At 35.9% G+C, this 23,565-nt stretch overlaps 1 protein-coding gene across 1 annotated transcript in view; it reads right to left on the bottom strand.

Moving 5' to 3' along the window:
- The window catches only part of LOC120425814 (nyctalopin-like), a 296,281-nt gene extending 273,579 nt beyond the window's left edge, over positions 1-22,702 (bottom strand). The window contains exon 1 of the mRNA XM_052707340.1: positions 21,910-22,702. The gene's annotated coding sequence lies outside the window, so the exon portion shown is untranslated. The remainder of the gene's footprint in view (positions 1-21,909) is intronic.
- Between the last annotated feature and the right edge of the window lie 863 nt (positions 22,703-23,565).

Below are 23,565 nucleotides of genomic sequence, written 5' to 3'. Positions count from 1 at the left end.
GTAAACTTAACCTTAAAGAATACTTAGCAGTTACATCCCAGAAATGAATTATAAACTTTTTTTTTATTTTTTTTTGTTATTTGTAATAGAGAAAACTCTTTTCAAAAAGTTCAATTTCCATATCTCGAGCATATCAAATTAATTTCTGATGTCAATAAGTCATTTGGTGTTTCGCATCTACCTCAATATTAGAATATATTTTGGAAGAAAAATTTCTGGCAATTTGTAAAGATTGCCTTAATTTTTGTTAGGGTCCACCAATTGTGAACATTCTGGTTTTCCTGATAAATGTAAATATTTCTTCAATGAATATTTTCAATTGACATTAAAAAAGAAAAAAATAATAATTTCAAATTGTTGTTTTGAGTTGTTATTGCAAAAATCCCGATACTGGGAAAAAATATATTTGCTATTGTTTTTACTTCACAAAAATCTAATAACAAGTTCATGCAACAAGCTTGTGCAACTTTTGAAAAATCACTCTGTGCGAATTAAGACTCGTAAACATTTTAAACTACAATTTTGAGTCCCAAAAAGCTCAAAAAACGATCTTGTATTTGCAGATTCAGAAAAAAAATCTAAAGGATGAAATAGTTCCTTGAAATAATGTGGCTACTTAAGAGGCAGTATTTGTAGATTCTGCTCGGTTTGTTCTAGAGGTCGTATCGAAGTGCTCCGATTTGGATGAAACTTTCAGGGTTTGTTTGTCTATACATGAGATGAACTCATGCCAAATATGAGCCCTCTACGACACAGGGAAGTGGGGTAAAACGGGCATTGAAGTTTGAGGTCCAAAAAACATGAAAAATCTTAAAATTGCTCGCATTTCCGTAAAACTTCATCAATTCCAACTCACTTAGATGCATTCGAAAGGTATTTTGAAGCCCTTCAAAATGTGCTATAGACATCCGGGATTGGTTTGACTTTTTCTCATAGCTTTTGCAAATTACTGTTAAATTTTTTTTTTTTAAAACCTTAATAACTTTTGGCAACAGCCTCCAACACCCATACTCCCATAGGTCAAAAGTTAGGGAATTTCATGGACTATAAGCCTACGGTATTAACTTTTTGGCCAATCGCAGTTTTTCTCATAGTTTTTCGATTTTTCTAGAGCAAACATTTTACAACGTTAGTTTTTGGCCGGTAGGCCGCCATAGCGGCACTTTTTAGTCTCAATTTTGTCATATTCGGAATCCTCGGACAATTTCACGTAAGTTAGAAGTATTGGTGTTGTAATTTTGATTTAAAAAATAAATAAATAAAACATTTTTGAAAAAAGAAATAGATCTTATTTACCCTATGATCAATACGTCAAATGCTGTATCAAGTAGGCGAAAACTTGTTTTACCCCTAATTAGACAAAATGCTAAATAATATTTTAATTAATTCTAAATGGCATTTTTTCCAATCAAATTCAAAATTCCAACACCTCAATCTAATGTAAAATTTTCTGAGGATTCCAAATATGTCAAAATTGAGACCAAAAAGTGCCGCTATGGAAGCCTACAGGGCAAAAACCAACGTTGTAAAATGTTAGTTCTAGAAAAATCGTAAAACTATGAGAAAAACTGCGATTGGCCAAAAAGTTAATACCGTAGCCTTATAGTCCATGAAATTCCCTAACTTTTGACCTATGGGAGTATGGGTGTTGGAGGCTGTTGCCAAAAGTTATTAAGGTTTTAAAAAAAATCATTTTTAACAGTAATTTGCAAAAGCTATGAGAAAAAGTCAAACCAATCCCGGATGTCTATAGCACATTTTGAAGGGCTTCAAAATACCTTTCGAATGCATCTAAGTGAGTTGGAATTGATGAAGTTTTACGGAAATGCGAGCAATTTTAAGATTTTTCATGTTTTTTGGACCTCAAACTTCAATGCCCGTTTTACCCCACTTCCCTGTGTCGTAGAGGGCTCATATTTGGCATGAGTTCATCTCATGTATAGACAAACAAACCCTGAAAGTTTCATCCAAATCGGAGCACCTCGATACGACCTGTTTCACATCGGTGAAAAACTCGCTCTTAAATAAACGTTTTTTTAATAAGTATGAATGAGTTGTAATTGTAACTGAATGCATTAAAAGGAAACAAATTTATGACCTTTCCTTTTTAAATTGTTAGCACTATTGGCATACTAAAAAAAACTCCCGGGTCCCGGGAATTCCCGGGAAATGTTTAAATTCAACTCTCGATTCCCGGGAAATTCAAAATCTCGAGAATCGTCACCCTCTAGACGAAGGTGATGTGCATGCTTTTGCGTGCGATTTTTCCATCGGGTTTTTTGCTGTTTTGTTTTCAGTAGATTTAACTTATATTTTCATACAAATTTTGAAGTTTTGTGAAAAATACTTATTTTGCTTCCAGATTTTTCGGACCAATTTTGAAAGGGGGCGACATAAACTTTGAAAAATATCTGCAAGGGCCTACTGTCTTTCAGAAATTTTGGTATTTTAAATGGCTATCAAAATCATGCTTGATTTTTTTTAACGACAAAAATAGTAGAATGATAATTGTTTTCCGAAAATTCTAATCTCAGCAAAAGAAAAGAAATTAATTTAACTCAGCATTTGTTGGAAATTTTTGATGACAGTTCAGTTTAATTGAAACACAATGAATTCAAATCCCAATTTTGACTGAAGCTAGTAAACAAGTTGTATCTCTTCCTAACAGTGTAGCTTGTTTTTTAAAAAGATTTTTGTAAAAGAAAGCTTAATCAATTCAACCATATCTTAAATAAAATATTACTGGTATTATGTTGCTATTTTGTACATAAATTGCAGTTCAATTTTGTGTTTCTAGACTCCGTAAAAATATACAAATTAGATTCCGCCCATGCATTGAAGACAATCACGAAAAAAAACTATTGCGAAATTTCTAACAAATAGATCATTCATTCATTCATGTTTGTACAAAGTACATAGTATTTCAAATTTGAGTATAATGTTCAGCATGTCTTACCTATATCTGCAAAAAAAAATGTTGCAAAGATCACCAAACCTTTAGGACAAAATAAAACACAAAATATGTAAACAAATTATTTCGGTAAATAATTAGACGAGTGAAAAATATTTACTAAAAATAAGGAAACGTCGAAAACTGATTGTTAAAATAAATGTTTTAAGTAAAAGAAGGAATTTGAGCAGTTCTCTAGGATTTCAGTCATTCGATTTTTTTTGTATTTTTGAATCCGACTGAAACTTTTTTGGTGTCTTCGGTATGCCCAAAGAAGCCATTTTGCATCATTAGTTTGTCCATATAATTTTCCATACAAATTTGGCAGCTGTCCATACAAAAATGATGTATGAAAATTCAAAAATCTGTATCTTTTGAAGGAATTTTTTGATCGATTTTGTGTCTTCGGCAAAGTTGTAGGTATGGATACGAACTACACTGGAAAAAAATAATACACGGTAAAAAAAATTTGGTGATTTTTTTAATTAACTTTTTATCACTAAAACTTGATTTGCAAAAAAACACTATTTTTAATTTTTTTTAATTTTTTGATATGTTTTAGAGGACATAAAATGCCAACTTTTTAGAAGTTTCCAGGTTGTGCAAAAAATCATTGACCGAGTAATGAATTTTTTAATCAATACTAATTTTTTTCAAAAAATCGAAATTTTGGTCGCAAAAATTTTTCATCTTCATTTTTCGATGTAAAATTGAATTTGCAATCAAAAAGTACTGTAGTGAAATTTTGATAAAGTGCACAGTTTTCAAGTTATAGTAATTTTAATGTGACTTTTTTGAAAACAATATTTTCAAAAATTTTCAAATCAAGACTAACATTTTAAAAGGGCGTATTATGAATGTTTGGCCTTTTTGAAATGTTAGTCTTGATTTGAAAATTTTGAAAATATTTCAACGGAGAAGGACAACCATGGGTGGTCTCTCATGCTCATGCTCATTTGAAAATTTTGAAAATATTGTTTTCGAAAAGAAAATTTCACAAATGTTTCATATTTTAACATTGAAAATCGGACCATTAGCTGCTGAGATATCGACATTGAAAAATGGTGGGCTGTTTGGGTGAGACTTAGAAAACATCAATTTTCCTGTTTTAAAGCCTTTGCATTGCAATATCTCAGCAACTAAAGGTCGTATCAACAAAGTCCGAAGAAGCAAAATATAGAGAATTTTCCCAGCTTTTCAAAAATATTTTTTTCAAAGGTGGGCAAACATGGGGACTAATTTAAAAAAAAAATGAAAAACTGCGACTATTTTCAAAAGAGTCACATAAAAATGGCTATAACTTGAAAACGGTGCACTTATCAAAATTTCACTACAGTACTTTTTGATTGCAAATTCAATTTTACAATGAAATATGAAGATGAACAATTTTTGCGACCAAAATTTCGATTTTTTGAAAAAAATCAGTATTGATTAAAAAATTCATAACTCGGTCAATGATTTTTTGCACAACCTGGAAATTTCTGAAAAGTTGGCATTTTATGTCCTCTAAAACATATAAAAAAAAAAAAAAAAATAAAAATAGTGTTTTTTTGCAAATCAAGTTTTAGTGATAAAAAGTTAAATAAAAAAATCACCAATTTTTTTTTACCGTGTATCATTTTTTTCCAGTGTAGTTCGTATCCATACCTACACTTTGTCGAAGACACCAAATCGATCAAAAAATTCTTTCAAAAGATACAGATTTTTGAATTTTCACATATCATTTTTGTATGGACAGCTGCTAAATTTGTATGGAAAATTTTATGGACAAACTAATGATGCAAAATGGCTTCTTTGGGCATACCAAAGGCACCAAAAAAGTTTCAGCCGGATTAAAAAATACAAAAAATAAAATTGACGAAAAAAGACCGATTCCGTAGAGAACTGCTCATTTACAGAATTAAATAGATAGAACTCTGTCCCAGAAAAACGAAAAACCACAAAACTCTGTCCTGTGGGACTTTTGAGAAACTTCGCAACAAAGATATCACTCCCACAACTCACGTGGGTGTGAGTAACAAAACTGACTTCTTCCTTGACTTTACCCACTCACAAACCCCAAACAAAACACAACTCACGAGAGAGGTGGATCAAAACACACACACACATGGGATGGGAGGTTGATTCCCTCCCACCGGAAAGAAGCCTATAAAACACGTACTTTTCCAACTTCTCAACTGGGTAAACTGTTACTGATCACTGCTGGCGTGGCGTGGCATGGTTCTTCCTCATGGCCCACCCTTAAGAAAACGAGAGAGCGAAGAAAAAAAGCAAGAAAAAAGCCGAGGCAATTCGTGGAAAAATTTATTGCCGGCGATGATGGTTTAAGAGAATTGCTAAATTTATTGTAAACACGATTTGTTTTCTTACGAAATTTGCTTCCGGAACACACACACACACTCGCACGGTGGGAGGCTTTTTTCCGAGGCAGTATTTTATACTTTCCGAGCGTGTTCTACACGTGGAAAAACCGAGCCGGAGATGAGTTTGATTGCGATTAGGGGGCACCCTCGACTGGCAAATGGAAAATCGAGGACACGTGTGGAATTGGAAGAATATTTTACTTTTATACCATTTTTTTGTGCTGGTTCCTCCTTCGACGTTATGGTGGTACGTGACCAATTTAGTGGGGCCAGGAAGTTTTTCAGCGGAAAATAATGGACTGCTTCTTTTTATAATGAAGCTTTGCAGAACTGTGATGCGGGAACGTGTGAGTTAACAAGTGCCTTTTTTATATGGGAAGACGTACGTGCTGGGATCGGATCGGAAGGAAACAATTACCATCAAAGTCACTGTTTATATTGGCAAATTAATTGTTTCAACGAACATCTTCTTTAAACTTTATTTGATATCCAAAATATTGCTTTCTCACTTCGAAAACGTCACAGGTTTAACATAAATTTCTGGTTCTCGCAACATCGTTATTATATTTTCCTCTCAACAGAAAAAAAAACAAACAAAAGAAGAATCATCCCCCAAAATCTAATCAGCCCCGTAACGAGGCTCGGTGACAAAATAAAAATTGCCGGAAAAATCTCCATTCTTAACTTTTTCTTTCACTTTTTTTCCTCTCCCTTGACAAAATCTGCCTTTGTGTCAAACAACACAAAACCAAACACTGGCTGCTGTTGCTGCCATTGCTGCTACTGAGAGGCTTTTCTTTTCATTCGCAATTTTTCCTCCAACCATTTCCGTTCAATTCCCAATCGAGGTGTTTCCTGTTCGTTAGGCACAAAGTGTGACGGTGGTCACCAGGTGGTTGGAGAAAGGATCTTGGCAAAGCTTGAAATTAAAGGCCAGGTAGCCATTTTTGATGCAGAATGAAATTTAAAAATCAGGCCCTTAAATTGAGATTTATTGAAAGAAAGTTAGAACATTTAAAAAAGAGTATACAAATTCTTTTTAAATCTTGATATCATTACTTTTCCTCTACTGCCCAGTTTTTATAATTTTTTTTTTATTTCTCCTTTGTTCAAGAAGTTTTTTTTTAGCAAATTTAGTTTTACAAAAAAAAACATGACTAATCCTGTTTTATCAATTTAATCAATATTGTGGTCCAAATATTTTTTAAATCATGTTCTTTAAAGTTGCAATTTGCGTTAGTTTGACACATAACAAAAAACAGCATTTTTATTTTGAATAACAGGTAGATAATAGAGTAAAAACTGCGGCTTAAGTTAACCAAAACATTTTGTTTTTCGAAAAATCGCCATAGTCACAAGAAACAAGTAAAATCTACAAACCCAAGATTTTCGAAAATATAGGAGTTTTTCTTTCCAATACTTTAATAGTTTCTAATAATTTTATTTTTACAAAAGTATGTGGTTGGCAGCACTGGTTCCAGCTAGTCGACCGTCGCGGGTGCTCCGAGATTTTTAGTAAATTTTCGTGTATTTTGCCATTCTGTAGTGCTGGAGATGTTGTGAAGATATAGTTAGTGACGCGCATTCCCCGATAGAAGTGTTTTCCAGATATGTTTTGCTGTTTTAAAAGGCATTCTATGCATTTTTGTTTTTGCAGCATGTGTTGTTTGTTTTTATTTACGCGTAGCTTTTTCGCTACGTTTCATTTCCACCGTTCCTTCGAGTTGGCTATTTGACAACAAGTCAATGAAAGCTTCTGCTCTGTTTGCTGAGAGTGAGCTTTTGTGCAGTGGTGTCAGATCGATTTAGTGAGTTTATTTTGTTTGAAAAGGTGAAATCGGTGAGTTAGCAGTCCTACAGAGTGAAGTTTGATGAATGTGCGACATGCTCCATTCAGGCTTTTTGAGTGTATTAAAAATTATATTAAGGACCGATGCAGTTTGGAAAAATATAGTGATAAAGAAGAAGAAAAGAACGTTTCGCACTACTAGGGGTAATGAAAATAGGTGAAGCTTTTTTGGTATACGTTGGTTCAAGTTTTGATGCTACGGTGCATCTGTGCTTTCGCATTGGTACAAGGAGGAGCACCCGAGAGCTGTAGGCGGCTGTGCTGGCGCGGTTCCGGTCGACGGGAGCATGACTTGCTGAGGTTGGAGAGAGAAGTTTTTGCTCTCTCGAGCGAGCTTTGCAGCGTGTTCGTGGATGCCAAATCATTGATGTGGAAATCTGCATCAATGAGGGAAAAGTCTGCAAATGTCTTGGAAGCCGTCTTTGCAGACTCAGCTGTATTAACATTATTCCTGGTGAGTTTGTTCCATTTAAAGCTCAGTGTGTGTGGATGTGAATGACTGTATGTGTGTATGGAAGTGTGAGAAAAGAGAGCAAAATGGAACTGTTGTGATTATCTAAATCCTAATGCTAATGTTCTTCTTCATAATTTTCTTCTTTTCTTATTACTATAAACTTTTAATTGTATTCTATACTAATACGAAGTTAGGGAGCGTTCTTTTATTACGTAACGCAATAACGGGGGGTAGTGGGGTGTCAGTGTCTGCTACGAAATGTTACGAAAATTGGGTAGGGGAGAGTGACGCAAAATGCTGTTACGTAACGCAAAATTTCATATAAGTACTCATAAAAATTTGCAAAAAGACCTTTCGTTACGCGTTACAGGGGGGGGGGGGGGTAGGGGGGATCGCTCATCTGTTACGATTTGTTACGAAGGGGGGGGGGAGGGGGGTCAAAAATACTAAATTTTGCGCTTCGTAATAAAAGAACTCCGGTCATGCTTGCTCATACTTGGCTAAGGGAGCGTTCTTTTATTACGTAACGCAGTTGGGGGAGAGGGGGGTCGGAGGTCGTGTTACGCTCCATACAAAATTTTTAAAATTTGTATGGAAATTTTGTTACGAGGGGGGAGTCTAAAAAACCGATGTTTTGCGTTACGTAATAAAAGAACGCTCCCTAATCATCCCAATTTATTACGTCACTCTTTAATTTCTATTTAACAATAATTTCTCCGCTAAAAAAAATCTTCTTTTCTTTTGATTATAATTTTTCACAAAGTGGTTTTTTTAAGAAACTATCTCGTGTAGAATCGAGTCTTTAATGCTTTTCTATTTTCTTAATTTTCTTTCTCTATCAAATCTTTACCTTTGCCTACTGCCGGTTCGCGTCGCGTCCGTCGCGTCGCGTCCGTCGCGCTTGATTTTCGTCGTCGTCGACTTGTTTGTTGTCTCCCCTTATATGTGCGTGCATTTTTATTTTCATTTTTTGAGTGTTCCTTCCGGGCGGTTTGCGTGATTTGACAATTGATTTTGTGCATTCTGCCGGTTTCGCCGTGACCGTCGGGTTTGTAGAATTTTAAGTTTATTACAGATGAAATTCGTTAAATACAGATATCTCGTCATCGCCGCGTTTTTGATTAAAGATCGATCGTTAAATAAAAGCTATTTTTGGTATTATAGCCTTTGTTTTCAATTATCTCTTCACGATTTCGCGATTTCAATAGATTCCCTTCCGTTATGTATCATTTATGTCGCATCGCAGATTGTCACGATCGTACGCTTTACGTTTAATTAAATAATCAAGTATGTAGATCGCTCCAAATCACTCACTGAGATTAATATTTAACCCTCTTTTTACATATCGCTTTGGTTTTATCTTTCCACAGCCGGCTGTCTAAGATCAAACCGTTGATATAAAAATCAACATATAAACGGGAATTGTCTCAACAGCAGCATCCGATTGCTTGCCTTGAGAATAATACATCATCCCTCCAAACAAAACATTCGATTTTGGGTCGCATCATCATCTTCTATGATGAATCCTGACCAAACACCATATCCTACTAACAAATTTTCAGGTTCCTGGCGCTGGTGGGGTGTAAGCACAGAGTAAATCAGCTGCCCTAGTAGCAACCTGCGCTAACTAACATTCCCGTCCATTAAACTCGAGGTCTACAAACTGACATGGCGGGCGCCGTTGGTGGCCAATGACTGTTACCTATTCGCAACTGATCTTGTTTTGGAAATCATGGTGTTTTATCTTTTCAGCGCATTCATACATGCTGTTGATAAGGGAAACACCACTAGATCGTCGAAGCCTATGATCAGTAGTGCTGAAAGGATATTACGGTTCTGTTCAGCAACGGAGGGGCAACCATGGGTGATCTCTCATGCTCATGCTCATGCTCATGCTCATGCTCATTTTATTTTTACAAAAGTATGTCTGTTGAATTTGTAGATCGAAGGATTTAGCTTGGTTTTCAGATTAAATATTATATTATTCCCTTTTTTTCAATAATTAGCATACTGCCCTAAAATATTTACATATTCTAAAAGAAAGCTATCATGTAAACTGACCATTGTTGAAACCAAATGAAGAAGCTTTCTCAGGATTTCTTATCTTCATATTTTCAACAATAATTCAATTTCGGACATAACATATTCCATGATAACTTGAAACTTATTTGAACAAATTCACTCCTGATATCTAGATTTGAATTGAAAAAAACCGTCGTTCAAAGTTATTAAAAAAAATTAGTGGCCGAAAATTTCATTTTTTTCCAACGAGGATTTAAGATTTTTCAGTTCTTTCTAGTCCAAACTTGCCAAAAAGTTTTTAAAAATTTCAAAATTCAAACAGAATTTTTGAAACTTTAGTTTTGGTCCGATTAATTAAAAGGGGCTGAACATATATTCTCTCAAAAACCTTCAAAACTTTATTTGATAAAGAAATCTTATCCACTGAAATATAAAATGCATTTTCCTGCGTTTCCCCTCGTCTTCGGTCATAAACTTCAGAAAATATAAGCAGCAACCTTACATTACTGTATAAGTTTGTAAAAATTCTTTGAAATTTCAAGGCTTTGTTTTATCTACCATTTTATGTTTTATCCTTATACTCAACAATTTGCAAAAACCTTAAAGAACCCAATTTAAATTTTAATTCAAAAATAAACAGTACACAAAGTATTTTTTATAGCTTGCAGTGCTTTTTCAATTATTTTTTTTTTCTTTATTTTTATTTTATTTGTGGCATTAATTTTTGTGACTTCTGATTTTTTTGATTTTTTTTCTGTTACTTATAATTTAAAACCCTACAAAATATTATTCAAACCGCCAAAAAGTTTTATTTTTCACTTCATCATTCCGGTACGAGAATCGAACTCTGACCTCATTTATAACTATAAGTTTTGAAAAATGACACAACTGCCACCGAAGTGGTAAGTGGTCTTTTAGGCTTGATGGGTCAAATATGAACCAATAAATGAAATTTCCAAAGCAATCCTATAATTCCGTATGGTTATAAGAATCATTTTTCCTTCACAAATTAAACAAACAAAAACAAAAAAAACAATTATAATATTTATCGTGAAATCCAATGGTAACATAAATAACTACCACAAGTAAAAGATAAAAAGACCAAAAATCAAGAAGAAGAACAAAACAAGCACAATTATTCCGATACACAATTGTTTTCAATGCACAATTTGAAGTGTCTCTTAAGATTTATATCTCCTATCTTATCATGTCTTAATTGAAAACATCGATGAATAAATAGTAAAAATTATATTGAATAATATAATTTCATTCTATTTTTAAAATATTATTCTAATTTTTTTTAGGCAGAATGATCACCAAATGAGTTTGATTTTTAACAAATATGCTGTTTTCAATATAAACATTATTTTTTTTTCATGGTGGAAAACAAAAAAAAAGTTCAACTTTGTACTAAATTTTGATGAATTTTGAATGATAGTTGAACAAATGAATAGGAAATAGATTAGTTAGTGAATCAAAGATGTTGTATTCTTTTTTCTTCCTTGAAAATTTTGTTTCTAAACTAGCTCCATCACCCCTACGCATTATTTTTCGTCACCAAGCCTTGGGTGCCATTATTTTGACGTGATTACACGATCTTTGGGGGTTTTCGATTGTATAGTCTACATTTTTTCCCCAAATATTTTTTTTTCTCCCTTTTCCCCACTTCTCCCTGTGCGTGTCAAATAGGAATTTCGGCACTCTGCTGGCTGTGCCTACCTCCCAGGGGCAATCGACGGTGGTGGCTTGGTGGCATTGTGCAAAAGAGTGGCAAAAATTGAATTATTGTCGGCGCAAATTTAATTCAATTTGGGATTTACGACGAGCTGGCTTACCTCCAAAGGACCGTGACTTTCGCGTCCTGGGTTTCGGCACTTCCTCAGGGACCTCCAAAGACAGCCGGAAGAGAGTGCCTTGTTTCGACGGGACTCAACCGTGGAAGGAAGGTGTTCGCTTCCTCTAATATAAATCATCAAGCCAAATGAATTGGCTCGGCAAAAGCCCCCATTCCTACTTGGGGTGGCCCGGTCATGCAAGCGACTCGAAGGCCGTGCACAGTCACGCGATCCGGAGCGAGCCCGCAGGAGGAGTGTATTGTTGGCCCATTACCACACCGTTTGGGAATAAATGTCATTACCTTTCGTTTGGGGTGGAAGGTGGGCAAATTGGGGGCGGTTTTCCACGGGTTTGCAGGTATTGTGGCCCCTGGAACCGCCACACTTTTATTGAAAGTGAGTACATTGGCGTGAATGTGCGTTTTTTTTTTTTTTTTTGGGTAGGGAAAACCGTTTGTGGCAATGAAATTAGTTTGTTCGTTTAGGGTTGTAATTGAAATGCGGTTTTCTGCTTCATTAGGAAATCCTTGCAAAGCTTTGTTTCATTTTACTATGGAACAATCCTGCAAAACATGGCTTAAAATCATTGCTTTGTTTCCAAATAAATTTCTTGTAAGTAGATTAGATAGGGAAAAATATATTTTTTATCGTTTACCTTCATTTTGAAAATATTCTTTACTTTCCAAATCAATCTGATCGAGTATTGAAATTACTTTTTTTAGCTTCAAGTTTGCGGATGGCTTCCCTGTGATCAAAAAAGCCATTTTGCAACTTCCCAAGCAAACTTCCATACAATTTTACAGCTATCCATACAAAATGATACCTAAATATTCGAAAATCTGTACTGCCCATAATTGAAAATTCGGCTATTAAGCCAAATCAAGTTATTCCGAGAAAAACGCGTTTTAGTGTTTGTCACAAAATCTCCGTCAAGGCAATTTCCCATAAGAGTGGCATATTAACCGTTTGGTATTTCGCATCGGCAGCGAAGTCTAAACAATATTCCAGTGAAATTCAAGTTTCAGAAGATGCGTTGGAACATCCTCTACCACCTGGTGCTAATATCTCGTTTTTACCAAAAGTGAATATATGCCGTTTTTTCAATGGTGGGCAGTGTATCTTTTGAAGGAAGGAAGTTGTAGCCTACAATTAATAAAAAAGGTTAAGATTTTTTTTGTCAAAAATACATTTTGAAAAATCTTATAATTTATAATTTATTTAAATAAAGAAAAAAATAAAAAAAAATACATTAAAAAAGGGCTGTTTGAGTAAGAATTGGGTAAGAACTAAAAACTTAAATTTTACTGTACATTTTTTCATTTATCTGCTGTATCTCACAACCAGAGGTTCAAAAATTAATGTTCCTTGGGCGGAATTTTTGAAAGTTTAGGCCGTTGCAAATATTTTTAAAGTTTAAAAAAAGCAAAAAAAAAAGTTAAAAAATTAAAATTAAAGAAAAGTGTTTTCTGTCCAGTTGTTTTGCAATCATTAGTTTCCAAAATACCTAAATATTGATGAAAATTTTATTTCTGCGAGAAAAAAAAGTTTTTGCGGTGATGTAGGGTAGAGTAGTCATCAATGAGACACTTTTGGTTTTCAACTTTCAATGATTTTTGTATTTTTATCATCTGCATTTTTTAATGAGCTTTTTGTTACATTTTCTTTTTATTAAAGTGTTCTAGTAAAAAAAGTAAATCTTTCCAGTTCCTGAGGGGAACACCCTTGAAGAGTATCGGGGCCGGCATTTACAAAGCGGATTCAGTGGCAGTTTCATTTTCAACTTAATGTTAACATGTTAAGGTTAATGTTAACATTCCATAGGTCGCCTCCCTAAGGTGTCGTGATAAGGTCCAGTTTGTGACGACACTACCTTCCCTTTACTAAGCAATCGATTCCAGAAGGGAAAAGATCACCAGTTGTGTTGGTCCGAGCCGGGATTTGAACCCCGATCTACCGCTTACGAGGCGGAAGCGTTACCACTGGGCTACGTGGCTCGGTCAAAAAGTGTTCTAGCATTGACCAAAATGTGTGTAGCATTGACCAAAAGTGTTCTAGCATTGACCAAAATATAAGATCGATCTGATGTCTACAGCCAGAGTTATTCAACTGTCTCATTGTAGACGCACTTGGCAGGAACAATGAGACAGCTGGGGAACAATGAGACACTCTATAAAAATCAAAACTTTTCGAGCTAAACATCATGTTTTTGTGTTGTATCATTGCAGGGTACTTGGCTTGAACATTTTAAAGCAATTTTGTCAACTTGAAACTTTAATTAACAAAAGTTATACTAAAAAGTATCTAAATTTTGTAAAATCCATATATTCATACCAAATAACTTTATATTTTTGGTTAAATGAAGTTTAAACTCAATAAATATGCCAAAAATCACTTTAAATTCATGTTTTGAAAGATTTCCAAAGATTTTGAAAAGTTTAATGAAGAAAAATCAAAGTGTCTCATTGTTACCCATGGGCTGAAAAGAGTGGGGAACAATGAGACAGCCCTGGATTATGGGTACATTCTTAATTTTGGTCAAAACTGATGAAAGGGCATTGTAGCCCAACTCATCCCCTATAAATAGTCGAAATAAATCTGAAGAAAAATTAGTTTTTGTGTTAATGGCAGCCTATGAGCGAAAATGTAATTTTTGTCCATAATTTACTTTTACACCCCAGAATCAAACATTTATGAATAACTTTGCAAGGGAGCGTCCATAACCAAAGCCACTATTATGGCAGACGTGTATCAAGTAGACACACCTTTCCCCCAAATATGAGCCTGATTGGTTGAAACTACGACTTGTGAGAGCCATTTTATCATTGTTCCCCGTGTCTCATTGATGACTACTCTACCCTACATTGGAATTCCATAAAAGTTCATATATATTTTAATAAACGAGCCCAAACCGGCATAATGTGATTATCAATGCCGAATAGGAAATTTTAGATAGTTTTCAGTTGATTAGAATTCTATTTCCATTGACATTTTTCAAGTTTTTTGAAAAAAATATTTTTTGCTCCCTGATTGTTTGAACCAATTCTGAGGGAGGGGGGGGGGGACATAAACTTTGAAAATTGTTTGCAACGACCTCAATGAAATTAAAAAAAATCAAAAGTGGTCACTCATTGGCCCGTTCTCAATTATCGAAGACCTGCAATTTTTTAGTTAAAATCAAACTTAAAGTTGCCTTATTTCGAAAACGGTGCACCTTATCATTTTTTTTAAAAGTTTTTACATGAAAAGCTGTAGTCAAAAAAATGTGACATTTCTGTTTTTTCAAAAATACATTAAAAAATCCTAAATCTGCAGGACCTAAATTTTCCGCATATCTCTTTGGCTTAGAAATTGCGGATTTTTGTCTCTTAAAACATAAAAAATCACACATAAGGATATTGGGAAGTTGTTGTGAAGAAAAGTAATTTTGAAAAATCCTTTTCATCAATATCTACAACTTTGCCCAACACACCAAATCGATCAGAAAACTACTCCCAAAGATACAGCTGTTTGGATACTTACGTACCATTTTTGTATGGACTGCTGCTCAAATTTTATGAGAGATTAACCAATGGCATAAATCGGCTTTTTTGGACATATGGATGGACCTTCGACATAATTCGAGCCAAATAAAAATACAAACAAAATCCATTTCCAGTTTTTGTGGAGAATTGCTCATCTGAAATCAAAATCAAATTATTCGCTCTACAGCATTGCCTTAGCGTTCTCGATTACGAGATTCCTACTCGAAACTAGGTGCCCGAAGGCTTGTTTGTTGAGGCAATTGCAAACCTCTTTTTACACCTTAGCTTGGGACCATCCATAAACCACGTGGACACTTTAAGGGGGGGGGGGGTATGGCGGTTGTCCACGATCCATACAAAAAAGTTTTTTTTTGTGTGGACAATTGTCCACGGAGGGGGGGAGGGGGTAAAAGATTCACAAAAAAGTGTCCACGTGGTTCAGGAAGACGATTCCTACACCTGGACTGAGCTATCGACCTAACCTTCCCCATTCGACGGAAGGTTCATCTATAGATTAAAAAAAAAATTAAAGCAATTTGCTTTTTTGAAAATTATGATTCTACTTTGGATTCACAAACAAAAAAAAAAACGAAGTTGACTTTATAGCTGTCGGCCACCATTGCTAGTACCAACCACTAGTGTCTTCCTTTTTATCTACAAGGACTTCGCCGCCCTGGGCTCCTAAGTGTATGAAAGTATGGCACGGAGCGACGGCGCCGAATACCCATATTTACACAAAGAATTAAACAAAAAATAAATCTGTGGTAAAATCGCATGTAGTGTCAAAAGCATCACTTTTTTTGTTTGCTGTCTCGAAAAGAGATTTTAAACATAAAGGGTTGAGCAAATGATCTGGCCTAAAATTGACAGAAACACGTTTTCCTTGCTATTCTAATGTGGTATCAAAGTGCATTTAAATGACCTGCAACAAAACCAGCAAATGCACCATATGCTCAAAAACTCACTTTAAAGTTTAAACTTTCCCCACAAGAAATAGGACACCCGGAACAGACGTTGCATCGCATTTATATGTCCCTAACTTTCTTTTTTTCACTAAACCACTTTTCACCCCCAACTTTTGGAGCATGTATCCGTGTGAGAGTGAGAGAGAACGATCACATTTTCCCTATGCCGGAAAAGTGTGAACTTTTCCCGCTGCTCACTCGCTCTCTGGTTATTTATTTCAGCTTCACCACATCACGCAAACAACACTTATTATGGCCATTCGCCCAAGTTTTCGCTTTGCTGGGAACATTATTCCGGCAGACGGTTCTCGGTCCCTTTTTGCGGTTCCGAAAAACTTGGAGCTCGCAGTGTCTGGGACTTGGAAAAAGATACGGAAATGACCCAGTTGTGGGGGAGTGCGCCTTGGACCTTGAATCGAGGGCAAATTGAAGAACTAGAAAGACCAGAAGCGGAGCTGTTGGTGAAAGGGAGCGATTTAAAATTTTAGTGAGTGGTATAAAACAACTAGAATAGTTATTTTTGTGAGGAAGCCAGATTTTTCTGAACAAAGGTGACAATTCTCATCAGTGCCATTGCTCTGTTCTTGCGGGAAAAGTCCCTCCGGTGAAAAGAGAAGCTCTTGTGCACGAAAAATTAACACATTTTTTTTGTGGAACAGGGGTTCTCAAACAAAAATGAGAAATAAAGAATTGAAGAATTGAAAAATTGAAGAATTGAAGAGTTGAAGAATTGAAGAATTGAAGAATTGAAGAATTGAAGAATTGAAGAATTGAAGAATTGAAGAATTGAAGAACTGAAGACTTCACTTATAAGAATGTCTGCAATATAATTTCACCCAGACTCCCTGACAGGCAAAAAAATCAACAAAACTTTTCCTCACTGACACTCTATTCTTCTCTTTCATGTTCTGTGAAGCCATCACACACAGAGTTTGAGGAAGTTGTTCCCACCAGAAGAAGAAGAGCTGGGAGTGTTGGTGTGCAGTTGCGAAACCAACGACTAGGTAGTACAAAATTAGATTTTCGTCTGTGTTTTGTTTTTCGGCACACTTACGCTCAAACACACACACACGCCTTCCCACCAAGTCCCTTGAGATTAGTGAGTGAGTGAAACTTTTGGTCCTGCCCGTCGTCATCGGCCTGTCTGGGTTTGTTATAGTCGGCCGAAATGTTTTATGTTGTGTTTTTGAAGAAGAGCACGAATGTTTGTGAGAGAGAGTGTGTGTGTTCAACATGAATAATAGATTCAGTTTGTTTCGGGAAATTACTTTGGTAATGTTGCTGATCATCACAATCATTTAAGGTGGTCAGACGACGAAGTAGGAAGACTGGAAAAGTTGTTGAAGAGTTAGTTTGCTATCACTCTGGATCAATAAAGTCAATATCAATTTTGCTCAAATTTTCAGTAGGTACATGAACCAATTTCATAGCGATATACTGATTCGAGTGTTCTATCCCATTCCCCATTGTTCCAATCTTCAGAATGTCATTTCTCAGATTCAACAGAACAAAACTTTAGTTTAAATATGTGTAAAAATATGGCAATGAGTTTCTGCGCAACACAATTTTAAAATTTAGAAACAATCTTTAAATCTTTAAATCTTGACCGAGCCACGTAGCCTAGTGGTAACGCTTCCGCCTAGTAAGCAGTAGATCGGGGTTCAAATCCCGGCACGGACCAACACAACTGGTGATCTTTTCTCTTCTGGATTTGATTGCTTAGGAAGGTAGTGTATCGTCACAAACTGGACCTTATCACGACACCTTAGGGAGGTGACCTATGGAATGTTAACATTAACCTTAACATGTTAACATTATGTTGAGAATGAAATTGCCACTGAATCCGCTTTGCAAATGCCGGCCCCGATACTCTTCAAGGGTGTTCCCCTCAGGAACTGGGAAAGATTTACTTTTACTTTAAATTTAGAAGTGAGCTACGTCAATCGATTTTTTGTACAATTTTCTTCGAAATGAGTTCAAAAATCGCAGTTAAAAAATGGAAATTTTTCACAATTTCACGAAAAAGACAAATTTTGCCAGAAATCCATTCGCCAGATAAGGGACCATCCACAAACCACGTGGACAACTTAGGGGGGGGGGAGGGTTCGGCGATTGTCCACGCTCCATACAAAAAAGATTTTATTTGTATGAAAATTGTCCACGATGGGGGCGGGGGGGGGGGGGGGGGTTGAGAATTTAAAAAAAGTGTCCACGTGGTTTGTGGATGGTCCCTAAGACCATTTCCCAAAATTGTTTATTGTTGATGTGTTACTTGAAGAACAGATTTTTTTTTATTGAAACTAGAAAATTCATAGAGATGCACCTTTGTTTTCGTATGATTTGAACTATGAACATCATTTCATTTCATTTCATTTATTTGGTTGCTTTAACAAATACATTGGTGCAGTTGTTATCCTGAGCTGAGATATGGACTACCTTTCAACAGCTGATTTGTTCTTAATGGGGAGAGAGTTTACTCTTACTAAGGAGAACGAATTGGACAGAGAAGGAAAAAAAATGCAAAAATAACCTTCGAAATAGCTAATAGATGTGGGATAGTTAGAGGAAAAGAGATGAACATCATTTGAATTTTCTAAGATTTGAAGTTTGAAAAAAGGGCTATAATCTCAACATATGCATAAAAAAGTGTTTTTAAATGCTCTGTTGTTTTGCAATCATTAGTAGGCTTAGTGATTTTTCACGCTCAAAAATTGTAAATTTCACCGGAACCCTAATTCCAAAACACAAAATTTCGCAAAATTTACGCGGAACGTGAAAAATGTTTTAATAACTCTGAAAATATCATGTTATAATTACATAAACTTTTGCTTCATAATATACTATATTTCAATAAACATAAAATGTGATTTTGCTGTTTTGCTTCTATTTTATCTTTTAACATTTTATTCAATTTTAATCAAAGCAAAATTTAACAATCTTTTCCGGCCAAAATGATTCAAATAACTTGAATTTTTTGCAACATTTAATCCAGTTAAAAAATATTTAAGGATTCATCATCTCACTTTTCAAAAACTAAATTAAAATTTTTATAAGCTTCCACGGGAAATATCACCTCAAACAATCAAACATCGTGTAAATTAAACAGGACTCAAGAAAACTCTGAAATGTTCTTAAAATGTGATTCAAAAGATCAAAAATACTATTCATTTAAACTTAATTGAAGCAAGCTTGAATATTTTTATTCCTTTTAAGAAAATAAAAAGAGTAGTTAATTGATATAGCAGCGTATGAAAATATTACTATATTTAGTTAGTTTCCTAAGAATAACTAAAAAAAAACTATGATTGATACTTTAAATATCAATCTATTTTTTTAATAGCTTATCTACTCTAATGGAATTCATTTCTAAAATAAATCAATTGAATTTAAAAAAAAATGCAATCTTTCTAAAACTTTTCACAATATACTTGTTTAGTAAACTTTAACAAGTTTTGGTTGAAAAAGCCAAGTTTGTTAAAAAAAATAAAACTTTGGGAATAACTACAATTAAATGATTAATTATATCATCCTTCTGATATCTAGATGATTCCGAGAAAATGTTTTTCTTTTGACTGACTTTTGTTAATATCAATTAAGTATTTGCATCATTCACTTCTCAGTAAATGTTGTCGGGATTTCACGGAAATGTTCAAATTTCAAGAATTTCACGCTGTCCGCGAAATCGTAAAAATTCGCTAATCCTATTCATTAGTTTTAAAAAAATATAAGATTTGATAAAAAAAAATTGCGAAAAAAACTTTTTGCAGAACTAAACCTCAAAAATTTACAAGAATTTCAAATATTTTTGAATAAACCCAAACATTCTTCAAATATTACTGAACGCATTTAAATTTATTGCAAATTATTGATCTTGTACTTCCATTGAAATTGTGTTTTTTGAAAAACATATTTTTTGCCCCCTGATTTTTCGGGCAGATTTAAACGGGAGAGGGGGCGAAGGTTATACCATAAAGTTTAAACATATTTGTACCAGCCTAAGTTCAATTGTTCAACCTAACACCTAACACAATTCTTGTTGAAATTATAGGGGCATAGAAAAAATAGCTTGAAAATTCCTTATGCGAATTATAAAAAACTGGCTACAAAATAATGGAAACTTATCATTCATGTTTGCATGTATTTATTCAGATTATTCGCTCTACAGCAGGCGTTCTCGATTGCGAGATTTCTACTCGAAACTAGGTGTTTGAAGGCTTGATATTTGAGGCAATTGCAAACCTCTTTTTACACCTAAGATTCCATCCACCCCGGGATTTGAACTGACGACCTTTGGATTGTTAGTCCAACAGCCTACCAGCGACTCCACCGAGGCAGGACCCAGGGAGTCGACTCCTCACCTGGACTGAGCTATCGACCTAACCTCTAGGTTAGACTGGGGCCAACATTTACTTCCCCGTCCGACTGAAGACGTGATCAGACAAATCTAGTCTCGAAAAATGCCATCGGGACCTTCTGGACCACGGGCCCCAGTGCATGTATTTATTTTATTTTGTTAAACAATAATTTGATCAAAAATAATTGCGAAAATTAATGCATTAAAAGATTTAGGTGTTGCAATTCTAAAAAGTCTATCCCCATAGGGCATAGGAACCCCCCCCCCCCTCCCTCAAGCTTATTTTTTTTCTACTGACAACATTTTTACTTTGTTTATGGACAAAAAAAACGGAACTTTTTGTATTTCATGAAGTTTGACATGCCACACGATCATCTATAGGTATACCAAAATGGCAATTTGACCTCTCTTTTAGGGTATCCGTCACTGGTTCTGGAGTGGCCAGATGTGGTCCAGTTACCAGTACCAGTGAGCATGGCTTACAATTTTATGAAGTTTGACGTGCCACACGATAGGTTTTTAACTAAAATACCAGCAAAAGTTCACCTACTACCAAAATAGCAATTTAGGATCCGGATCCGATTCCGTAGTGTCCAATTATGATCCAGTTGGTTTTGAACTCAGGGATCAATGCTGCCAAATCAAGTCTTTTCTAGACAAAAATAGTTATCTTTTACTTCCAAAACATCGAAAATCGGTTTGAAAATGGATTTTTGGCAGCATTTTCAATCTGTGTTAAATCTAGATTAAATTTTCAAAACAACCTATCCCTCATGGGTTTCCTATGCAGATAGGACCTTTTGAAAATTTAATCTAGAAATGATAAAAAAATGTCAAAAAGTTGCAACTTTTTAAAGTACTAGGCACATTGTATAAGCCGCTTTACAACTCAGAAGGCTTTATTATCACAAATCGGCTTCCGCGTCATTTTGCTTTATTGCAGCAGTAGATCGTTCTTCCTAATCACACGAATTAAGTTGTTGTATAATTAGTTTCCCTTAAATTAGTCACTCAAATAGCAGCATTCCTTCGTCTCTAATCTCATTACAGAGCGCTCAAACAATAAATTCGTCACCGTGACATTCTACAAATAACATTCCGTCACCGAAATTTCTCGCTCCCAAAATCCAATCCCGCAAACCATCCACTTAGTGCAATGGTCCCACCGACCGACCGGCTGCCAACTTGTAACTCATCAACTACAACAGAATCAGTAGCAATAGCGTCCCTTTTCTTCAAACGCCATAACCTTTAATCTTTAATAACAGAAAGAAAGCCGCAGCGACAACAACGAGATCACCACGAACTACGCCAAAGAACAACATCACAAAACTGCTCGTAAATCACACTTGTTCATCAGCTCGGCTTGCGTCTGCCCGATAATCGCACGCAAGAGAGTCCCATGAGTTGCACTGACACAGATTTCCACCCAAAGACCCCCCAGAACTACCCTCCGAGAAGAAGATTGACAGCGGATCCATATACTCTGTGCGAAAGAAACAACACTCCCAACCGACACTTGAATGCATGTTGTACAACACAACTGAACAACTCAAGAGTACCAGATTTAATATTTTGATAAAAACGCTCACTCACTTTGCTGCACTTTGCTACGAGAAGAACTAGTGTGTCGGCTGATACTTCAATTTCCGGCCCTTCAATTCGGGGGTTCTTCACTACACTGCACTGTTGAGAACAATCGAAACGATTTAGATCTGGTCGTAACACCTCTCTTTCTCTTCACTGCGGGTACAACCGCAGAACCACCGCACTAAAACACTTTATTGCATCGTGAAATATGTTAAACACAATATTAGCATAGCAATACGTCGTCGCAGCACCGAAAAAAGCCCGGCTTAGAATCTCCGAACCATCAACGACTCCCACGCGTCAGTCACACGTGCTCTTCTTCTGCTTCTTGTTCGGCGTTGCACCACCGAAAATCATGTTCCGTTTGACACAGATTCCGACTTCGTTTCCTTTGTCGGCTTACACCACTTGACGTTCTTCGCCGCTTTCTTGTACGCGATTGGTCAATCGTTGCAACACGCTGCTTCTTCTCCTATTGCTTTACGACCACTTGACAATGCCTGCCGGGGGTTGCACAACGAAAATTCTCTCTACGCTTCCGGTCAACAACAAACATTGACGTTTGGTCAGATTCGCATTCCACTGGCTTGTTTAGCCCATTCAGTTGTGCACTCTTCCCCAGCAAAGAAAATATCTTCACGCGATTCTTCACCACAGTATCACATTTCACGAACCCGCACTGTCACCGGTTGACCGGGGCCAACCCAGAAAAAAAACTCACGCGCGTCCGATGTCAACACGCGTCGTATTCCCGCGGCACGAAAAATCCGGTCACAGATCCCACCTGCAAGTCGCGAACCGTTTTGCCCGATGGCAATCAGACTACTGAGGAGCGCGCGGCGGCCCGTACGGAGCCGGAATCTCGTCGGGTTCGAATCCCGTCGGAATTGCGCGAGAGAGAAAAACGCAGCAGGCGATGCGACACGAGCCGAGTGCAGTGCGGAACGTGTTGCGCGACATTTTGGAGACTGTGTTGTGTAGCGCAGTTGCTCAATTCTCTCGCTTATCGCGAAACAAGTGAGAGAGCGAAGCTCGCTCGCTCTCTCTCAAATTGAGGGAGGATAAAGGAAGCATATCGTTATGACATATTTATGCTGTTCAGCATTTTTCTGTTCTCTTCTTGTTTTAATGTTTTTCGGGGGTTTCCTGCAGTGGGGCGGTAGCATCAGTATCATGGAACAAGGGACGAACGGAATTGTGTTGGCACACGTGCAGCAGCAACATCGAAGTTATGGTGCAGGAATTTTCGGTTATTGTGAGCGATAGGATGAGGAAGGAACGGCACATGCCTTTGCATGTATGAGCATTTTAACTTGAAGGAGGGCACGAAGGGTGGTATGCAGTGATGTTTTTTTCTAAGTTTTTTAATTTGTTGGATTTAAATAAAGAATTTAAAAATAAAGAAATTCATTTCAACGTGATCGTGCTAGCTAGTCTCACATCGCTTTTTGACATTTCAAAATACGTAAAAATATTGATATTTGGTAATATTTAAAATATTTATTTAAAATGATTACATAAACCCTGGGTAATTAAAAGAGGAAATGCGTAACGTAATTTTCGAATGTTCCCATTCTGTTGACTATCAAAAAGTAGGAGGCTGTTCAAGCACAAGCTTGACTTTTTTTTCCTACGGGTAAATGAGCTGTTTTAAAACCAGCA

The sequence above is a fragment of the Culex pipiens genome, chromosome 2 (assembly GCF_016801865.2).
Source record: "Culex pipiens pallens isolate TS chromosome 2, TS_CPP_V2, whole genome shotgun sequence".
Taxonomy (NCBI): Eukaryota; Metazoa; Arthropoda; class Insecta; order Diptera; family Culicidae; genus Culex; species Culex pipiens.
The sequence above is the reverse complement of the archived record's forward strand: the minus strand, read 5'-3'. Positions and strand labels throughout refer to the sequence as shown.